The sequence below is a fragment of the Trachypithecus francoisi genome, unplaced genomic scaffold, assembly GCF_009764315.1.
Source record: "Trachypithecus francoisi isolate TF-2019V2 unplaced genomic scaffold, Tfra_2.0 Lachesis_group1, whole genome shotgun sequence".
Taxonomy (NCBI): domain Eukaryota; kingdom Metazoa; phylum Chordata; class Mammalia; order Primates; family Cercopithecidae; genus Trachypithecus; species Trachypithecus francoisi.
Window position 1 is genome coordinate 45,370,083 of NW_022681454.1, and position 19,876 is coordinate 45,389,958.

The window sequence follows — 19,876 nt, forward strand, 5'->3', positions numbered from 1 at the left end:
AAAACTGAGAGTCGGCCGGGCGTGGTGGTTCACACCTGTAATCCCAGCACTTTGGGAGGCTGAGGCGGGCGGATCACGAGGTCAGGAGCTCGAGACCACACTGGCTAACATGGTGAAACCGCGTCTCTACTAAAAATACAAAAAATTAGCCAGGCATGGTGGTAGGCACCTGTAGTCCCAGCTACTCAGGAGGCTGAGGCAGGAGAATGGCATGAACCCAGGAGGCGGAGCTTGCAGTGAGCCAAGATCGCTCCACTGCACTCCAGCCTGGGCGACAGAGTGAGACTCTGTCTCAAAAAAAAACAAAAAAACTGAGAGTCAAAATTCTCAAGCTTTGTCATCCACAGATGAACTCTCTAGGTACCTATTTACATTTAAGAGATGAATCCAGTTTGCTTTAATTATTTTTTAGGTTAACACAGAGTTACATAAGGAAATTTATTTTGATCATTTTGCAGAAGCATAAAATATCAATTTTAGCAGAAAAAAATTTTTACTTGGGTAACTCTTTTTTTCCAGAGCCCTCTAAATGAAATTTTTTTCTACATTCTTGTTGAATCAATGTAATCACCTGAAATCAATCTTACAAAGCCATCTCAAATAAATGGGGAATGCTAGTTAGACTAAGAAGTTAATATTCTGAGTCCCCAAGAAAATTTTCCTCAGCAAACTAGGGCCAAATCCTCAGAAATGCTTTTCTTACATATTCTTCAATAGTCTCACTGCTCCTGCGCCCCTCGGGAGACTTGGAAAAATGGTCTGTGTCTTCCACAGTTCTCAGAGCAGCTGTGCACAGACACCAGGGAGTAGCATGGTCAAACACTGCCCACCCCTTTATCCTTCCTCGGAGGAGATCGCTCAACCCCTAGACCTTGGCTAAGGAAAAACATCCTATTGTCTGAGGCAAAAAGACATCAAATCGTTTCATCCTGTCCTGGGAAAGGCAGTTTGGAACAAGTTATCCTGATTCTAGAGACGTGAGATTGTTCCCAGCTGCACCGTGACTTGTTTTTGGCTCCTAGGCAAAGTGCCCAGTTTCCTCTGCTCCCAAATTTCTCCAACTGCAAAATAGAGATAATTCTTGTTACCTTTTTCTTGCAGTGTTCTGAAAATAAATAGGGCAAATAATTCTAAAGTGTTTTGAGAGATTTGGCTGAGGGCATATTTGCCTAGAATTGTAGGTGGGATTTTTTTGTTTATTTTGGTTTTATTTTGTTTTTATCAGTGTTTTTGCTTTTGGCCAGACTTGGGCATATATTTAGAAAATCTGAATTAAATTAAATTTTAATTATTCATCTGATGTTAATGGAATATTTATAGTATGCAAAGCACTGTGCTAGACACCAGGAGAATGCAGAAAGGGCACCTCCCCTTCCTTCAAGGAGCTTACAGCTTGCTCAGAAGCAGATATGATATATATATATATATATGTGTCTATATCATATAATACAGGTACTCTAGATAAGTTACACAAGTGTGGCTGTCAGCCATGGTAGCTGATTTGGAATCCCATCCTGTAAGTTACAGTTGGAGACCCTAGAAAAACCACTCAGCCTTACTAAGCTTTAGTTTCCTCTTATGTAAATGATAATAGCTAACATTTATTGAGTGTCTACCACATGACAGGGGTGTTCTATGCAGTTTATGCATATTAACTAACTTAAAACTCAGATAATTGCCTGAGATAGATGTTATCATAATTTCCATATGTGTATCCCTGTCTCGTAGATAAAAGCACTGATGCTTTAGAGAGGTTATATAACTTGTCCCGGGTCATAGTTAGGAAGTGGTGAAGATAGGATGCAAATCCAAGCTGGCTGGCCTCAAATTCTGCCAATTCAACCACTGTATGACATACCCCTCAAATGGGAACACAGTAAGACTTGCCATGAGTCGTGAGGATCAACTGATAATAACGCATAAAAAGCTGTTAGCACAGTGCCTGACAGATAATAAATGTGTGATAAATGTAGATGTAGCAGTAGAAGAGATTAGACACGTATACAAATAACCAGAATGCCAGGCCAAAAGTAAGTGCGCACCTCCATTCTTTTTCATGGGAAACCTCCTTCTTAGAGACTAGCCATTATAACCATGGAGTTACAGTGAGGAGCTGTGTTGAGGGGAGAACGGCAACATTTCTGAATCAACATACAAGTGATCTATAAGGAGCAATCAATTTTATATATGTACATTTCCAAAGCTCATTCAAAGAAGGTTAAGATATCTGAAGTACCCTCCTATTAAAATTCAGACTGTCTTTGTTAGAACAATTTCCAATTGAGCAATGCAAAAATGCGTCTGCTACAATTTCTCTTCTTCCCTCCTTTAATCCCTACTCCCCAATTTCCTTTAGGAAGAAACAACAGCATGGAGTTTCTTTTCAAGGTCTTAAAATAAAAAACTCCAAAAAAGGGATGCTGCTTATAAAACCTCTCAGAGTTGTTTGAAAAAGAAAAAAAAAAAAAAGCATAAAGAGCCAAGTGCTTATATTCTGGCCAAGTTATGAGGCTCTGAGAACAAGAGCTTGAGGGGAAAACTTAACCCCATTCACGCCACCAGAATTAGCTCTTTCCCTTTTGGTTTGCATGTACTGCCTGTAAAGCCTTTGCAGTGAGAGGCCAGCCTGCTAGGGAAATCCAGGAATCTGCAACAAAAACGATGACAGTCTGAAATACTCTCTGGTGCCAACCTCCAAATTCTCGTCTGTCACTTCAGACCCCCACTAGTTGACAGAGCAGCAGAATTTCAACTCCAGTAGACTTGAATGTGCCTCTGGGCAAAGAAGCAGAGCTAACGAGGAAAGGGATTTAAAGAGTTTTTCTTGGGTATTTGTCAAACTTTTATTCCCTGTCTGTGGGCAGAGGGGATTCAACTTCAATTTTCTGCAGCGGCTCTGGGTCCAGCCCCTTACTTAAAGGTAAGTTTTAATAAATTTATGGCATTATCTAATTGCATTTGTTAAGCTGATGTGCGTGATCAGATAAAGCTGTCAAATATTTTTGCCTAAATAATGCAAAGCCATTTATTTACCAAAAAAAAAAAAACTTTTTTGTGATTTACAGAAAAGATACTTAATAGAGAATTTTACAATTTGTATTCATGTTTTCTTGTTTCTTGCGAAATTAAATAATGAGTACTAATAAATGATGGTGATTTTAGTGAAGACCGAGAATAGAAATGTGGAACTGTTGATCGCCTCAGTAGCATTCAGATCTTAGTGAAGCCTGAATCCTGAAATGTGTTTTGTAGAAGTACTTTATTACATACATGAAATAAACTATAGAGAAGGTAGTTTAAAAAACACACTTTCAAATCAAATAATTTGTATGTTTTCCATATTTAAATAATCTGAAGTTATTCAGTCTCCTGCACCTCACAGCAATGTAGAAACGGAACTTTTTGCTTTTCCAAAAGGTAGGAAAATTTCTCCTTTTATACTATATTCTTGTTTGATTATTTTTAAGTTACTGTGATTATTTTCCTCTCTTGATTCCCCTTTACAGCTTTATAACTAATTGCTTTTTGCCTCCTACTATCATTTGTTAAGATGCTCACACATAGACCTAAAGTTTCTCTAATTCTTGATGATGTCTTATTTACAAAAGCAAAAAGGAGAGAGGAGAATTAAAGAGCTAGCTAAAGAGACTATGATAACTCATGTTATAGTGTACTACCATTTCTGACTCTCTTTTCTAAAATAAAGCAATAATGTAAGTTGTGCTTTTTCATCCTTCTCAGGTAATAAAGGTCACTCTGCAAGAGAAAAAGAAAAAGAAAAAAAAAAAAAACTTGCATTTAACTGCAGATCAATACTGTTGAAACAGTACACCAAGAGGTACTGCAGAAAGAGTATCTCTTTTGCACTGCCTTTAATCTGCAAAGAGGTTAAATATGTCACCTTGGCATTGTATCTGAGCTCTCCTCTGGCCCAGGGCCTAAGCACATTGAATAGAAATGTTCACTCAGTCCAAGTCAGCAGAAATCTTTTTTTTTTTAATTCCCCCCTTTCTCGTAGACAGCAGCTTTTTTCAGTTCACAGCTTACTCAATTGAACCTGATGGTTATGACTATAGCTAACTATGATTTTTTTTTTTTATTAAAAACACCATCTTTGGAAATATTTAAGTTTACATTTCTGTTCATTTAATAAGATCTAGCAAAGCAGAGCAGTTTATTTCATCTAGTTATCATCCAATCAACTAGTGCCACTTTCCACATTTTGGAGAAGAATATGCACATGTTATTTATGAACCTCGCCTTTTTCTTTCAGAAAATTTTCACACAGCCATTGAGCAATTAGAGTACTGGCATTTCCTTCCCAGGTCTTTTGAGAATTAATCCCCAATAGCTTCTCATGGCACAGATTCACATATCAACTAAGTAAAAATAATAGTGATGACAGAAATAAAATGAGTAGTGATGTATCTGGACAACTTCAAAACATTACTTATTTCATTTCCTCTTGACTGTTATTTTTACTCAGTCGACTTAAACACTGCTATTTTACTTAAGTTTAACACCATGTCCAGAACAGGTTGGCAACATTTTTCCACCAAGAAGAGCATAAACAACTTGTTAGAAGACTTGAAGTGCACATAGCCCTCACTTATCCCTCCAGAATGATCTTCAGTGGAGAAGGAGACCCCCATAAATAAATCCAGTAGAATTTCCCAGTAGGTCTGGCTGCCTGAGAGATGTCCAACAAGGCCAGGGTCTGTTTCTCACAGGACTCACAGGGCATCTTCTGCCAAAGGCTGAGTTAGCAATGATATAACTACCTGGAGCTAGCCTGGCTTTTGTCTTAGTCATCAAAAGATGGTTAGAACTTTGAAAAACAGAGTGCATGGTCTTGACTGATTGTTCCAAAGGTGGGGAGGCAATCTAATAAAGTGAATAAGACCATGACCTGTGATTTGTATCTGACCATATGGACCCAGTTTATATAAGACTACGGTTTATATCCAAGCTTTACCACTAAATAGCTCTGTGACTTTGGGCAAACAATTTAATCTCTGTGCCTCAGTCTCTTCATTCATGGAAATGAGATTATAAAATCAGTAGCTATGTCAGAGATTTGTTGTAAGAATAAAGGGAAGAAAAGAGCCATGTCTGGTACATTAAAGCAATCAATCAATCGTAGATAATATGAAAGTACTGGATTAACTATATGTCCCTATTGAAACTCCGTAGAACGGGAACTGACTCTAGATCTTTTCCCAGGGTTTCTTCCTTGTACTTACACATTTTGCTCTATAATAAAATACGAATGCCAGGTCTATGCCTCTGAGGCAGCACAGCAGAGTGGACACAGCATGGGCTTCAGAGTCCAATGCATCTGGGCTAGAATCCTGACTCTGCCTCTTACAAGCAGAGTAAGCTTCAGCAGTTACTTCCCATGTGCAGGACGCAGTTTACCCATCTGTTTAGCAAAATGGGGACAATAATACACACAAATGAGGTTGTTGTAGGAATCAAATGTGATGTTTATTAAATGCCAAGTATAGCACTTGGCAGAGAAGTAAACACATAGGAACGTTGACTGGTTGCTTATAAGGAATCTCGTATATCAGTGAGGGCTCTGTTACATACTTGCAATGATATCTCTGGTAGTAACAATGGAGATCAATTTGAATTGGCTTTTCTATCCAAAGAAACGTAAAAGTAAACCTGACACTACTGTTTTCCCCTGGTGGGGGGGCCTCAACACGAGGTATTGATTGCTATGAGTCTTCACTGCTGCATCAGTTAGTAGCTTCTTAATGGCCGAGTCAAAGGAAACCAAAGGAAGTGTTCTGTGTCAGCTTGCCATTACACAGAGTGAGAAGAAATGCTGCTTTGCTGTCAATTCTGTTTTATTGGCTTACTTGGACAAGAGGGAAGGCCCCCAACATTTCTTCTTTCTTATCTCTTCTAAAGGCAAGAATAGGGCTTTTGACTTGCTCCGGGGGATATTTTTCCTAACTGAAATTCAAACGAAAAAGTCTTTTTTGTTTGTTTGTTTCTTTTGTCTTTGTTTTGCGTTTTTGTAAACCTCTCCCCTATGTTCCTAGCATTGAAATGTCAGCTGCTTTTTCTGGCTGTGTGTAGCAGGAGCAGGCTGTCGTCATAGCAATGAAAGGGTGCAGAGAGACTCCTGCTTCATGACCCGCTCTGGGAAATAACTCTTAGTCTGCTTTAAAATCCTTCTTTAGAAATGAAGTCTCCAGTCCTGGCTTGTTTCCTTCCTATTACACAACCAACTTATGTACACTCATTGCAGTAGCTAAATGTTTCCTTTAAAGATTTAGTGAATAGGTATTTTAAAAATGAACAAGAGAGCTGCTGAAACAGTGACTAGTTTACTGTGGCATACAGGGGAAAAACAACTGGGAAGGCAAAGGAAGAGAAATAGAAATGGCCTCACATGGTACACGTACTGCAGCACACCCTGAAATAAATCCATTTTTCAAGTTCCCACTGCTTCCTCCCATCTTCACGATGTGCTGTGGTGTAGTGGTTATGGAGAGGGAATTCTAGGGCAGACTGCCTGGACTTCAATCCTGGCACTCATACTTTCCAGTTGTTTTAATCTAATCCATTCTGTGCCTCTGTCTTCTCATCTGTGAAATAGATATAATAACAGTCATAAAATTGTCATGGGAATTGAATGAGATTGAGCATGTAAGGCATTTATTATAGTATCTAACCCATGGTAAAGGTTGGCTGCTAAGCTCAGGAGCCTCAGTTTCCCCACTTGTGAAATGTGGATAACAGCTAATTCATAAAATCATTGTATTATTTATTATTTATTTATTTATTTTGGAGATACAGTCTTGCTCTGTTGCCCAGGCTAAACTACAGTGACATGATCTCAGCTCACTGCAACCTCCACTTCCCAGGTTCAAGTGATTCTTGTGCCTCAGTCCTCTGAGTAGCTGGGACTACAGGCATGTGTTACCATGCCTGGCTGATTTTTATTGTTTTAGTAGAGATGGCGTTTTGTCATGTTGACCAGGCTGGTCTCAAACTCCAGGCCTCAAGTGATCCGCCTGCCTCAGCCTCCCAAGGTGCTGGGATTACAGGTGTGAGCCACCATGCCCAGATGATCATTGTATGATTAACTAAATAATGAATGTACGTTCTCAATAAGTAGTGGTTATTACAATTCTTTTCATCATTTTGTTACTGAAACACCAAGGTTCCAGTCTAAGTCCTTCTGCTCACTTCACAGAAAGCCAATCATTGAGACAACAAGTATTGCCAATGAAGAAGGCTTTAATCAGGTGCTGCAGTTGAGGAGATAGGAGCACAGTCTCAAATCCATCTCCCTGACTGACTAAAACTAGGGGTTTACATAGCAGGGGAGAAATGTAACAATGTGTAAGAAAATAAGAACTGGGGAGGGGTAGGGAAACAGTCAAGGTGAATAAGGGGGTTAGGCATCTGCTGCAGTGGTCTGGTGAGTTTCCATTCTTTGATACTATTGTAGGAGCCTGAATGTCCTGTCCTGAGGAAGGAACTTAGATAAAACAAATATAAGTTTCACACTTTAAGACCAGGAGGGTCAGTTTCTATGTTTTTCAAAAAGATCTGTCTGTGGGACTATTGGGTAAGTTTCAGTTTGATCTAACTCTGACATGAATGGCCTTTTTGAACTTGGAATCTCCCAGTGAGTTAAATGTAATGAATAGAGGCCTCAGAATTATCATTGCATAAATGTGAACCATTCGATTTCTAAAGGGGGAAAAAAGAATTGTGACTTTTTACATTTATAAAGACTCATCTCATCTTGATTAACACTAGAGTAAAAAGTATTAAAGCATCTTATATTTCATTAACTTTTTATTAAGTTTCTGTTTCAGTTCCTCCAGTGTTTTCTAGGTCATGCAATTATGAAAATAAGTTAGCATTTTTATCTTACATCTCAAACAACTAATGTATTCAGTGTTCTATCCCATGCAAAATGCCAGAGATACAGCAGGGAGCAAAACTAGAGAGGAGCTGAGCTCTTGTGGTGCTTACCATGTAGTTAGGAAAATGGTCATTAATCAAACCATCACAATAATGAAAACTGCATAGGCCCAAACATAAGGTGCCCCCAAATACAATACCATCTTCATCTTTCTAGTTAGAACATCCTCAACCAAAGTGTTTGGCCAAACAGAACATACAAATGGGTAACATATTGTAATGTACACTTGGGATATTTAATCTATGGTTCAAATACATATTTAATATGTTCTTTTAATTTAAATATTTTAAACTTATTAACATGACTTTTTCCTTTCTCACACTTCATGAAACAATTTTGCTAAAACTCTTCACACACATCTTTAACACCAGTGTGTATGTTCACTAGATCCATGCTGTAATTATCTAATACAGAGCACATCATCAATCCTTCTGCAAGTTGCTAAACATCTGCTGATGCTGCAAATTTAATCCCCAGGCATTAGTCCTGATTCGTGGTCATGATCTCCACACTTTCATTATTTACTAGATTGTTTTTTCCAGTGCTCTTTAAAGGGCTTATTTAAAAACCACTTGAAACTATAAGTGTGACTTTCTAAAATTGTGTGATTCCAACTTGCAATAATGAAGTCATACCTCAGGAATAATGACTAAACCTGCTTTAAATATCTTTATATATTTTTCATCTATTTTGTCAAAGTGACCTTCCTAAGAACAAAAATAAGCATTGTTTGAGATTTTTTTTTTTTTTTTTTTTTTGAGACAGAGTCTCATTATGTCACCCAGGCTGGAGTGCAGTGGTGCAATCTTGGCTCCCTGCAACCTCTGCCTCCTGGGCTGGAGCAATTCTTCTTCCTCAGCCTCCCGAGTGGCTAGGATTACGGGTGTGCACCACCACACCTGGCTAATTTTTTGTATTTTTAGTAGAGACAGGGTTTCACCATGTTGGCTAGGCTGACCTTGAACTCCTGACCTCAGGTGATCACCCACTTCGGCCTCCCAGAGTGCTGGAATTACAGGCGTGAGCCACCGTGCCCGGCCACTTGAGATAATTTCTAATTTTTTTTTTGAATAATACTTTGCTGCTCAAAATGAAGAAACTGAGATGGTGACTGTTAATGTGAGAGACTTTGGAAGCACTTGAATATAAGGCAAATCCCTCTTTTTTACAGCAGGATTTGGGGGAGTGAAAAAAAAAACACATTTTATTTGAACACATACCATATATAATGATACACTGAAATAAGTGTTCTGAGGGCAAAACACCTCTGTTCTAAGAGAGTATATAAGGATCCTGACCTCCACTCAGGGTCAATAATGGCTTTCCTTGATCTGAAGTCTGAATAGAGGTTAACTCTGTGTGTGTGTGTGTGTGTGTGTTGCAGGGGGGAACATGTGTGTATGTGTGTGTGTGTGTTTGGTGGTGGTGGCTGGGAAGAGTGGGTGCTGGCAAGAGAATTCTGACAGTGTGAACAACTTGTGCAAAGACCCTGGAGCAAGAGGGATTGTGGCCTATTTAAGGAACCGAGAGGCAACCAGCTCCCAAGAGCAAGGGCAGAGCAGTGGGAGGTGTAAATCTCCATAATACTCCCCATAATACTCCCTTCCCTGAGCACTAAATGTATGTGCCTTCTGCTTGATTCAGGTTTAATGTATATCTTTAACATCTGGATGGATTTTTGGTTAGTCTCAAAGCCCCAACAGGCATGACCATGTCTGTCCCTAGCTCAGACCCCTATGGTGGTAGGTTCAATTAGGAAGGATGATGGGCAGTTGAAGGTCAGAGGCCCAGAAAAGTCTTAAGTCATTAACTCTGAGTATATCATATACACTCACAGAGCTGGGACACCTTGATGTCAGATGGTGACTCAGCAGAGAACTCAAAATAGAAGAACGTCTTTTTCATCCTTCAGACGACTTTAGGGCCAAACCATAGAGCTCTCCCCAGAGACTCAATGATACTTTAAAAGCTCTAAAGCATCAGTGTTAATGCTGGATCAGGTAACAGCACGTATATGTTAGCCAAAATATGACTAAGAGATTTGCTGTCTGATAACAAGGCTTTTAACTATTATGTAAAGACAAGGTGAACAAGAATATTCTGAGTCTGATTATAAAGCACCTATAATAACTGTTTTGTTTACTACATTTCCCAGAAAGGAAATTTTTCCATGGTTGTAATAATTACTAAAAATAGCAGTCTACAGGCTTCCTCTGATATAAACAAATGCAACAGAAGATACCTGGCCTTATTTGGATGCATGGATGTACATACTCCAGGAAATGACAGGCCAAGAGTAATAAGAAAAAGAAAGTAACAAGACAAACCTCTCCTTTTTCTAGTACACATGGTATGTCTTTCTTAGTTCATTAAACTTTAGACAAAGTGATAAATAGATCAAGTTGCCAACATCTGCCTTGAAACCCAAAAACACTGAAACAAGTTCCCTAGACCCAGAAGGGAAGGAAGAGGACTTGTAAGTTTTGCTGAGGCTGCCGGAGAAGGAGCTAACCACTGGAGGCTTCAGACTGGACAGTTCAGAAACCAGGGGAACGCTAGGCAACACAAGGAAAATTCAACTAGAAAGACTTGAAGCAATAACTACCAGCACTAAAATGTCCAGGGAGTCACTGATGTGGCCAATATCAATAGAGAGGAATACTGTTCCTCCTTTCAGAGGTATGGATGACTGCGTTTGCAGTCTGGTTCTGGTTCAGTGTCCAGACAGCTTATTAATGCTTAAGAGAAAAGGAACGAGAAGGAAGATAGAAAGAAGTACAGCAAGGCAAGAAGTGCCCAGGGGAGACAGGTATGGTAAGTTGATTTAAGTGACATGGCAATATAGAGAACTTCAAAAATAAAATTTATCTTTTGAAATTTAAATTTAAGTTAATGTTTTAAAAAACTATAGGAACTGAAAATAAATCAAATACAAATATCTACTTCGACCTAATCTTACTGCAATTTCAGTTTCTAGCAAATATCATAGAAACTGAAGTGGAACAAAAAAAAGAATGCAAAATAACAAAGAATGCAAAACCGTAATACCCAAAATAAAAACATAGTCTGGTCGTTTGTGTAAGTTCCCTAATAAATCTAGAGGGAGAATTATGTTTTCATGTTTCAGTGTATGCCAAACTTTAGACACCCTCCTCTTTCTAGGAGATACAAATTTCAGGAGCGATATTTAGCTATTACACACTTAGCTTTTCATCAGAGATGGGGGGTAGCTGACACACACATGGCCCATTCTGCCCATGCCTTTCAGGTCAGTCTCTGAGGGCTTGGCTGGGCTATGTTTCCAGCTAACAGAAAGGAAAGTTAGGCCCCTTTTCCTTGCTTTTCCAGGGACCGACCTTGTAGAGTGCTGAGAAATCCAATTACAACTTCCTTTCATGGTGAAATCCAATTACAACCTCTCCCATGGTGAAAGCCAAACTTTTTGATACAAAAGGAAACTAAACAAAAGGGCTTCAAGCAGGGGATATGCTTATGCTTTGCCTTCTCACTTAGGCAATTATGCAGAAAGGTTGCAATGACCTTGGCTTGCCTTGCTTAGGAACAAAAGTCATAATCTACTACCCCCTACTCCCACAAAAAGAAAAAAACATTTTCATATCTGATTCCAGGAGTTTGGGGAGTTTTCTCAAGGATCCATTAGTCAGGCAAAGCAAATTTTGAGTCAACACTTGCTCCCTCCCACACACTTTTCTTTTCGGCAAGATGACTTTTCTTATTGAACTTGGAATGCCATGTTGAACAATAAATAAATTAGTGAATTATTTAGGCCAATATCCTCCCATAATCTGTTTCCAACAACTTCTTCTTTTTTTTTTTTTTTTTTTGAGACAGAGTCTGGCTCTGTCGCCCAGGCTAGAGTACAGGGTGCAGTGGTGCAATCTCGGCTCACTGCAACCTCCACATACCCAGCTCAAGCGATTCTCCTGCCTCAGCCTCCTAAGTAGCTGGGACTACAGGCTCCTGTCATCACGCCTGGCTAGTTTTTGTATTTGTAATAGAGATGAGGTTTCACCATGTTGGCCGGGCTGGTCTTGAACTTCTGGCCTCAAGTGATCCACCCAGCTCGGCCGCCCAAAGTGCTAGGATTACAGGTGTGAGCCACCGTGCCTGGCCTGTTTTTGATACCTTTGTAATCTCTGATGCTGTGTGTCACCCTTTCAGCCAAACTGTTTGCTTGAGGTTAGTGAGAAACTGCAGTACTGCTTGGAAAGGGGTCATCCTAAATTCCTAAAACCTAGTTGAGATAAATGGAAACAGTTCTCAAAACAGTAATTTATGAAAATAGATATTTTATAAGTACGTGACACAAGTCTATAATTGCTGAGATATTTAATAATAGAATTACTAACCACATTCTATTCAAATCTCTGTCACTTCTATATAATCACTGTACTCCACTGAATGTATATAAAATACATATTTGCAGCTTATAGAGAAAAAATTTGCAAATTTTCGGAAGAATCATGCAGTCAACTAATAGGTTTTTAATTGAAGATGAGTGGAGTGGGGAGTGGTAAATGGTTATCCTTTTTCAAAAATTAGGACAAACTTTACCCTAGGTTCAAATAAAAGTGCTATGCCCACTGAGTTAATGAACCCACCATTCAAAGCGGCCCTAAATAGCTCTGAAAGCAAAGCATTTTTACATTATTTCATTCAACTTGAGTTATCTAATTGCCTATATAACATCATAGGGATCCAGGCCGGACACAATGGCTCATACCTGTAATCCCAGCACTTTGGGAGGCTGAGTTGGGTGGATCACTTCCGGTCAGGAGTTCAAGACCAGCCTGACCAACATGGTGAAAACCTGTCTCTACCAAAAAATATAAAAATTAGTCAGGCGTGGTTGTGTGTGCCTGTAGTCCCAGCTACTCAGGAGGTTGAGGCAGGAGAATTGCTTGAACCCGGGAGGCAAAGGGTGCAGTGAGTGGAGATCGGCCATTGCACTCCAGCCTGGGCAACAGAGCAAGACTCTGTCTCAAAAAAAAAAAAAAAAAAGGGACCCAATAGGAAGGTACTCTGAGATGTATAAAAATCAGAAGAATTCACCTTTATGATGGGTAAATAAAACATGTAAATGGTTTCATGATGTGTTTGGTCAGATGTTCATGCTGTCTTAGCTCATTGAAATCATTTTTAACTCTCAAGCCATTAGTTCAGTGGATTCTCCCAACCTTTTACTGAGGACCAAACACCTTTGAGCTAATTCTCGCTAAATCAAGGGAGTATTCTGTTAGAATTCAGAAGAAACAAAACACAGATTCTTAACCCTAAGCGTCTTCTTTTTCACTCTTTTTCTTCCCTGTTGCCCAACTCCAACTAATGGGTTTTGAGGACTTTATAATGGGAAGCAGGTTAATGTCTTTCTAGAGAAAAAAACTTTTCAATAATTTCCTAAAATATGGGGAGAAGAAAATACTGGAAGATGTTGTTATAAAATAGAAAAATACTTGGTTGAAACCTTGGTACTCATAGTGATCTTGTATTCATTAGCTTTTTGGATAGGCATAGGAGGGGAAGAGAAGTATCAGCATCATCTCACTGATAAAAACAGCTGATGTCTTCTTACAATCTGAAAATGAAGCCATTGATTTCAAAAGCAAATGTTTTATAATACTCTGAAAAACACTCTGGATTGGATCATTCAAGGTTACGATAACCTGAGATAACTGCAGCCTCAAACTCTTGGGCTCAAGCAATCCTCCTGCCTCAGCCTCCTCAGTAGCTGGGACTACAGGCATGAGCCATTAAGCCTGGCTTCAGGGGAATAATCTTCTCCCATGGTGGGAGGAGAATAATTAACAGCTATGGACCAGCTGTGGGCAAGCTGTGCCTTTTCCTTGCTGAAAGACATCTTCTTAGCGTTTTCTCTCTGAAGGCATAAATAAGCTTCCAGGTTTTCATGCTATTTTCAAAGAACTTTTCAAACTCTAACCTTAAAATCCATTAGTTTATTACATCTGCTTCTTTCAGAAAAGGTAGATAATAAGTAACTTTGCACCACTGAAGTAAGCAAGCAATTGTTTCCCATATTAAATGTGTTGGCCCTCACCAAGGTACATGAGAAGCTTGGACCATGATGTGAATCCTAAAGGGACTTCTGCTGGGACTGAATGCTTGCATTAGTGGTTCACACAAGAACTAAATGCTCATCAAAGTACACCATTATTCCCCAGAAGGTCCCAACACCATGAGAATGAGGCTACTTGGAACTGTTCTTTGGTATTATTTGTTGTTTTTCTTAATCCTGGAAGAGAACTACCCCCCCAGTGAATAATTCTTGGTCCATTCACAGAGCTGAAAGCACTTGAAATTCCTCTCCCAACTAGCAGAATTTAACAACTGACTTACTCTGTTAGCAAAAGAGGGACAATTTCCACTGAATCCAAAGGAGTTTAATATTATACTGGTAGAGTTTAACTAATAAGGGAAACTCAAATAAGAGCAGTCAGAGGAGAAAGCCAAGAACAAGGCATTCAGGGGAAAGAAATTACAGGGGTAGTAGAGAGACAAATAAATTAAGGGGCAGGGAGAAGAGTTAAAGGCAGAAAAAGAAGAGGATTAAACTATCTGAAAATTTCAGGGGCTAGGCTTTAAAAGGTGTATTGTCATACTATTAACAACATGAAGTCAATCATTCAGATATTATTAAGTTACTGCAATATCACAAATGCCAGGACTTCAGGTGAGCCATCCTAAGAGCAGATTCAGGGTTTGTGAAGCCAAGAGTTTATACTTATGTTTGGGACCTTCTTTTTTAAAAATATAAAAGTCAAAATCAAGTCGAGAACTTTCTATGGAGCCTGCACAAGTGAGGGGCCCTGAAACTGAAGCTTCCTAGTTTTATAGCACGTCTATCCTGACCATATTCAAATGTCTATATCCCAAATATAACAAAAAGTGGAGGAAAATAAATAAACGTAAATATGAGAAAATCCTGCGTTCTCTTTCTCTGAGAAAGAGAAAATAGTAGCACAGATACCATAGCAGGACTTGAGCAAAGAAAAATAAATCTGGCCAATATAATTTCTCCTGCTATAACACAGGGCAGGAGTGGTGGACCCTTTCTGAAGGACTGGCAGATACCTGAGAAAAAGAACAGGGAACTGTCTCCTTGGATGGATCCATCCCATCTAGAGCTCTGGAATGAGACACAATGAGATTAGTGAGTGGTACGATAAGATGAGAAACTCTGAAAGGCATGATTAAGAGGTGATGAAAGGTGGCTGTTGCACAAGCTTGGGTAAGATAAGCCTAGGTGATCCTCTAAATATAATTAAAGTAATCCCTCAATTACACATTATAGAAAAGGAGGAATGGACTAACTTTGCCTGAGCAAGAAAGAAACAGACCTTTAAGAATGTGTCTGAAAAACCATCCCTCTGGGTGCCTTTTGGTTTCCATGCTCCTCACTGCTGACTGGGCACAGTGGCAAAGAGGGATGTTCAGGAAGCACTCACTGAATGGTAGTTCTGTGAAATGGAGGTGAGGGTCACAGATGGGAGTGCATGGGTGGTACACAGGTGAAGTGCTTAGCATAGAACCTGGCATATAGTCAAATCTCAGGAAATGTATATGCCATTGTATGAGCTACTATTAATGGTCTAAAATAAAAATGTACTTTTTCACTAAAATAATACTTTGATGACCATAAGTGATTCTACTACTAATGAGTACACTTGAGTGCTATTCCACACAAAAATATTTAATGTTTATAGCCAATTATATATTGCCACTTACAAACTTAGTAACTCAAAACAACTGTTTCATAATGTCTCAAGATCTGGTGGGTCAGAAATTTGGGCAGGCCTCTCAGAGGCACTCAGCTAGGAGATGAGCTGATCCGGAGTGGCCTCTCCACTCATATGTCCTGCGCATTTGTGAAGACAGATGCAAAGCTGGGATTGGTAGAACGGTTGAAGTGTCTTCTGTGACATGACAGTTTCAGAAAATTGTTCAAGCCTCCCAAAATGAGTTTTCCAGAAGATCCAGGTAAAAGTTCCAAGGTTTCTTATGACCTAGCCTCAGAAGTCCCAGATCATCATTTCTGTCTCAATCAATTGGCCAAGTAAGTCACTAAACCCAATCCAGATTCAAGGAAAGGAGAATTAGACTCCACCTCTCAATAGGAGAAATAGCAAAGAATTTACAGCAATCTCTACCACAATATTTATACCTATTAAATAAGAAATGTAAGAAATTGTCTCAAGGCAACTACCCAAGAGAGTTAGAATAGAGTTGACATTTGTGGGCGTTTGGCTCTTAATGGGAGACCTATTTCTGCCATGACAAATGATTCCTCTGGAGATTTGTTTTAATGGTACATGGGTCAGCCAATAGAAAAACTCTAGGCATTTGAAATTCAAATGCTGGATGTTCTGTATAAAATGCTGTCTAGCTATCATCTTTTAAAATTCTAGCTGAGGTTCTCCTGAAAGTTTTGTAACGATACACCCTGTTCCTAACAGAAGGAAAGGGCTCTCCTTCCAGTTACCCATCATCCCTCATCTTTAACCTCTCTAAATCCATGAAAAGAAATAGTGGGATGAAAGAAAGAAAGAAATAACCTAAGGACTCTAGTAAAGGGATGAATTAAAGTGTCTGAATTATTCATTATTGGGGTTATCAAGCCATTTTCTACCTTATGAGTGTTTCAGAGATATGATAACATCTTTCATTTCAGTTTTACAGTTGGTGAAATTACCAAATAACTGTAGGATCACATTTGAATCTCAAAACAACTCCAGAAGATAGATAAGAAAATGCATTATTATTTTTCCTCTTTTGTAGATGAAGAAACCAGTGACTTGACCAAAGTCTCTTAGCTGGTAAAAGGCAGTTCAACTCTGGAACTTAGATCTTCCAGTTCCATACCAACTGTCCTTTAAACTATGCGGCTGCCTTTGAATAAGCTCATGCATTTGAGCAAAATAATATTTATTTAGTTTCACATCAATACTGCATATTTAAGTCTTTGAGAATAATAACTCTGTGCGTTCCAAAATTTGTCTCATTTTTTGCATTTTTCATCTGGAGTCTTATTTTCTATTTCTGCAAAAATAATCTGTATTTTGTAGTCAGTGCACACCAAACTCGAATGTCTCAAAATAAATGACTTTTTACTCATCCAAGAATAAATGGTATTCATCATACTTAGCAAGGACATCATGGTTTTGATTTTTCAAAGTACTTTGCAAGCATCAGCTAATTAAGCCTCCCTGAATCTTCAATATGACAGTTGTTTTCAAAATATCTCTCATTTCCCAGGAAAGTTCTCCATTCTGTCTTACTTATACAAATCAGCACATTTGCTCAGTTCTTAAAATAAGAAGCTAAAGGCCATGAAATTATTTTTGATCAATATGTGGCAAATACAATTAGCTCAGTGAGACGAAAATGCCCAGTGACTAGTCTGAAGGACAACGTGGAACACGACGGAAGAACACAAAGTGTTGTATAGGCTAGATACTGGATTGTCCCACAAGGTCCTTCAAAAATAAAACATAGGCATCTTCTTTATAATTGAAACTTGAAGGGGTTTCCTGCTTGGATCATTCTAAATGACATGACCATACTCTGCATTTAAATTTTGTTTTCAATTACAGGATGGAAAAAACTCTTAAAAAAATAATTCCATCTTTGGACTCAGTAATAATCCGGGACCATGCAGTAAATTTTGGCTCTCAAAAAGCCTGCACAAGTGGCCATCTGAGGTTATATGACAATCCCTAGACTTGTTCTCTGCCTTAAAATGTCTTCCATACAGCCACGCCAGGATTCTCAGCATTTGATAGCTCCTTTTGGGTTAAGAACAATGTGAACATACCTGTTACCTGAGAATAGAAAGATATTAATTCAGGAATAATTTTTTGTTATTGCTTTTCGATAGAGTCTCACTCTATTGCCCACGCTGGAGTGTAGTGGCTCAATCGTGGCTCACTTTAACCTCCACTTCCCGGGTTCAAGCAATTCTCCTGCCTCAGCCTCCCGAGTGGCTGGGATTACAGGCGCCTGCCATCACGCCCAGCTAATTTTTGTGTTTTCAGTAGAGACAGGGTTTCACCATGTTGGCCAGGCTGGTCTCAAACTCCTGACCTCAAGTGATCTGCCTGCCTCAGCCTCCCAAAGTGGTGGGATTGCAGGCTTGAGTCACCATGCCCAGCCCTAATTCAGGAATATTCCTATTTCCTTGGTATGGTTTAGATGCATGCAAAAAACAAAGATTTACAAGTATAGAATATAGGATAGGTGAGTTTGTGTTTAATGAGTGAACTAAAAGTAAATATGTTCTGGAACTAGCTCCTGGGAAGCTTGAAATCCCCTAGGGGAGGAAGATACGGAAAATGGGAGGAGAAACACTAAGGTTCTTTTCCCTTATATCACACTTAACACAAGACATATGTAGTTAATACAAGATATAAATGACTCTAATGATGTTACCAATGAGAGGCAGCAGGTAGAACAATGGAAATAATAATCATTTGCATGTGTAAGGTACTTCAGAGTTTGCAAAGAGCTTCCTCACCTCGGTGACTACTTTGACATTGGAAGGAACTGTTATTCCCATCCTATAGATGAAGTTTGGAGAGAGAGTAATTTGTTCAACGTAGTATTTATTACTTGGCAAAGCCAGGGCCCAAAGCCAGAACTTCTGGCTTCCAGTCTGTAGCCGTTCACTGGTCTGTTTGGGGAGAATATTGGCTACTGAGTCCAAAGCTCAGCATTTCTAATTCTTGCTCACCTCTTAAGCCTTGTACATTCAGCCAAATAATTTAGACTCTTCAAGCTTCTGTTTCTTTACATTTAAAAATTATATCCCTCCTTTCTTTATTGAATCAAATGAGAGAGTATATAAGAAAACACTTCATAAACTGTGAAATGCTAAATAAATATAAGGAAGGTATAACTAAATCCATCTTAATACGTTAATATTCCTTGGAACCCTGCCTCAAGACACGCTTACAGTTAAACTTTCCTCCCTTTTGTGTTAAAGAATCAAGAGTTCCTCCTTCTCTTTGGAGTTAAACCTTTCACATGTGCTTTAATAGTAGACCAGCAAATATGTATCCAGGACTTACTAAGATGGTATCGTCTCACTTAATCTTCATACCATTTTATAGACAATGAACTGAAGACCCCAAAAGCTACACAATTTGCTCAATTATGCAAATTAAGTATCAGAGCCTATGACATCCTATTTCAAAACTTATGCCTTTAATTGTTATGAAATATTTTCTTGCTAATGGTTTTGGCAACTGATCTGTTTTTCCTTATTGTGGTTATCAGTTGCTGTAAAACAGTATGCCCTCACATTAAATGGCTTAAAATCACATCCCTTTATTTGCTCATAATTATTCAATCTGGATTGGGCTCGACTGCGTGATTCTTCTGCTGATTTTGTCTGGAGTTAATTCATTTGGCTTCAGTAAGCTAGGAGCACATCTGGGGCTGAATCATCCAGGAGGGTCTGTTATCCTGCAAGGTTCTGGCCATGTGGTCTTTCATCATTCAGTAGTCTGGTTCAAGCTTTTGTACAGCATGGCTGATAGCTTCCACCAAGAGGAAAAACTCCAATGTGCAAAGGTTTACCAAGTTTCTGCTGGCATCATGCTTGCTAATGTCACATTGGTCAAAGCAATGTTAAGGCCCACGTCATAGGGAAATGAAGCCCAGAAGTTGCGGTTTACTGGGGGTCACTATTGTTTACCGTATCTCCTCTCTTACCCTTTATCTTCAATTTTTCCTTATTTACCTGTCCTTTCCCTTCAGCATAGAAGGAAAATCTGGGGCCGGGCACAGTGGCTCATGCCTGTAATCCCAGTAATTTTAGGGGGCTGAGGCAGGTGGATCACCTGAGGTCAGGAGTTTGAGACCAGCCTGACCAACATGGTGAAACCC

General features: G+C 39.1%; 1 protein-coding gene across 1 annotated transcript in view; it reads left to right on the plus strand.

The window, feature by feature from the left end:
• Positions 1–2,073: 2,073 nt before the first annotated feature.
• Positions 2,074–19,876, plus strand: part of SPARCL1 (SPARC like 1) — a 56,404-nt gene continuing 38,601 nt past the window's right edge. The window contains exon 1 of the mRNA XM_033214133.1: positions 2,074–2,920. The gene's annotated coding sequence lies outside the window, so the exon portion shown is untranslated. The remainder of the gene's footprint in view (positions 2,921–19,876) is intronic.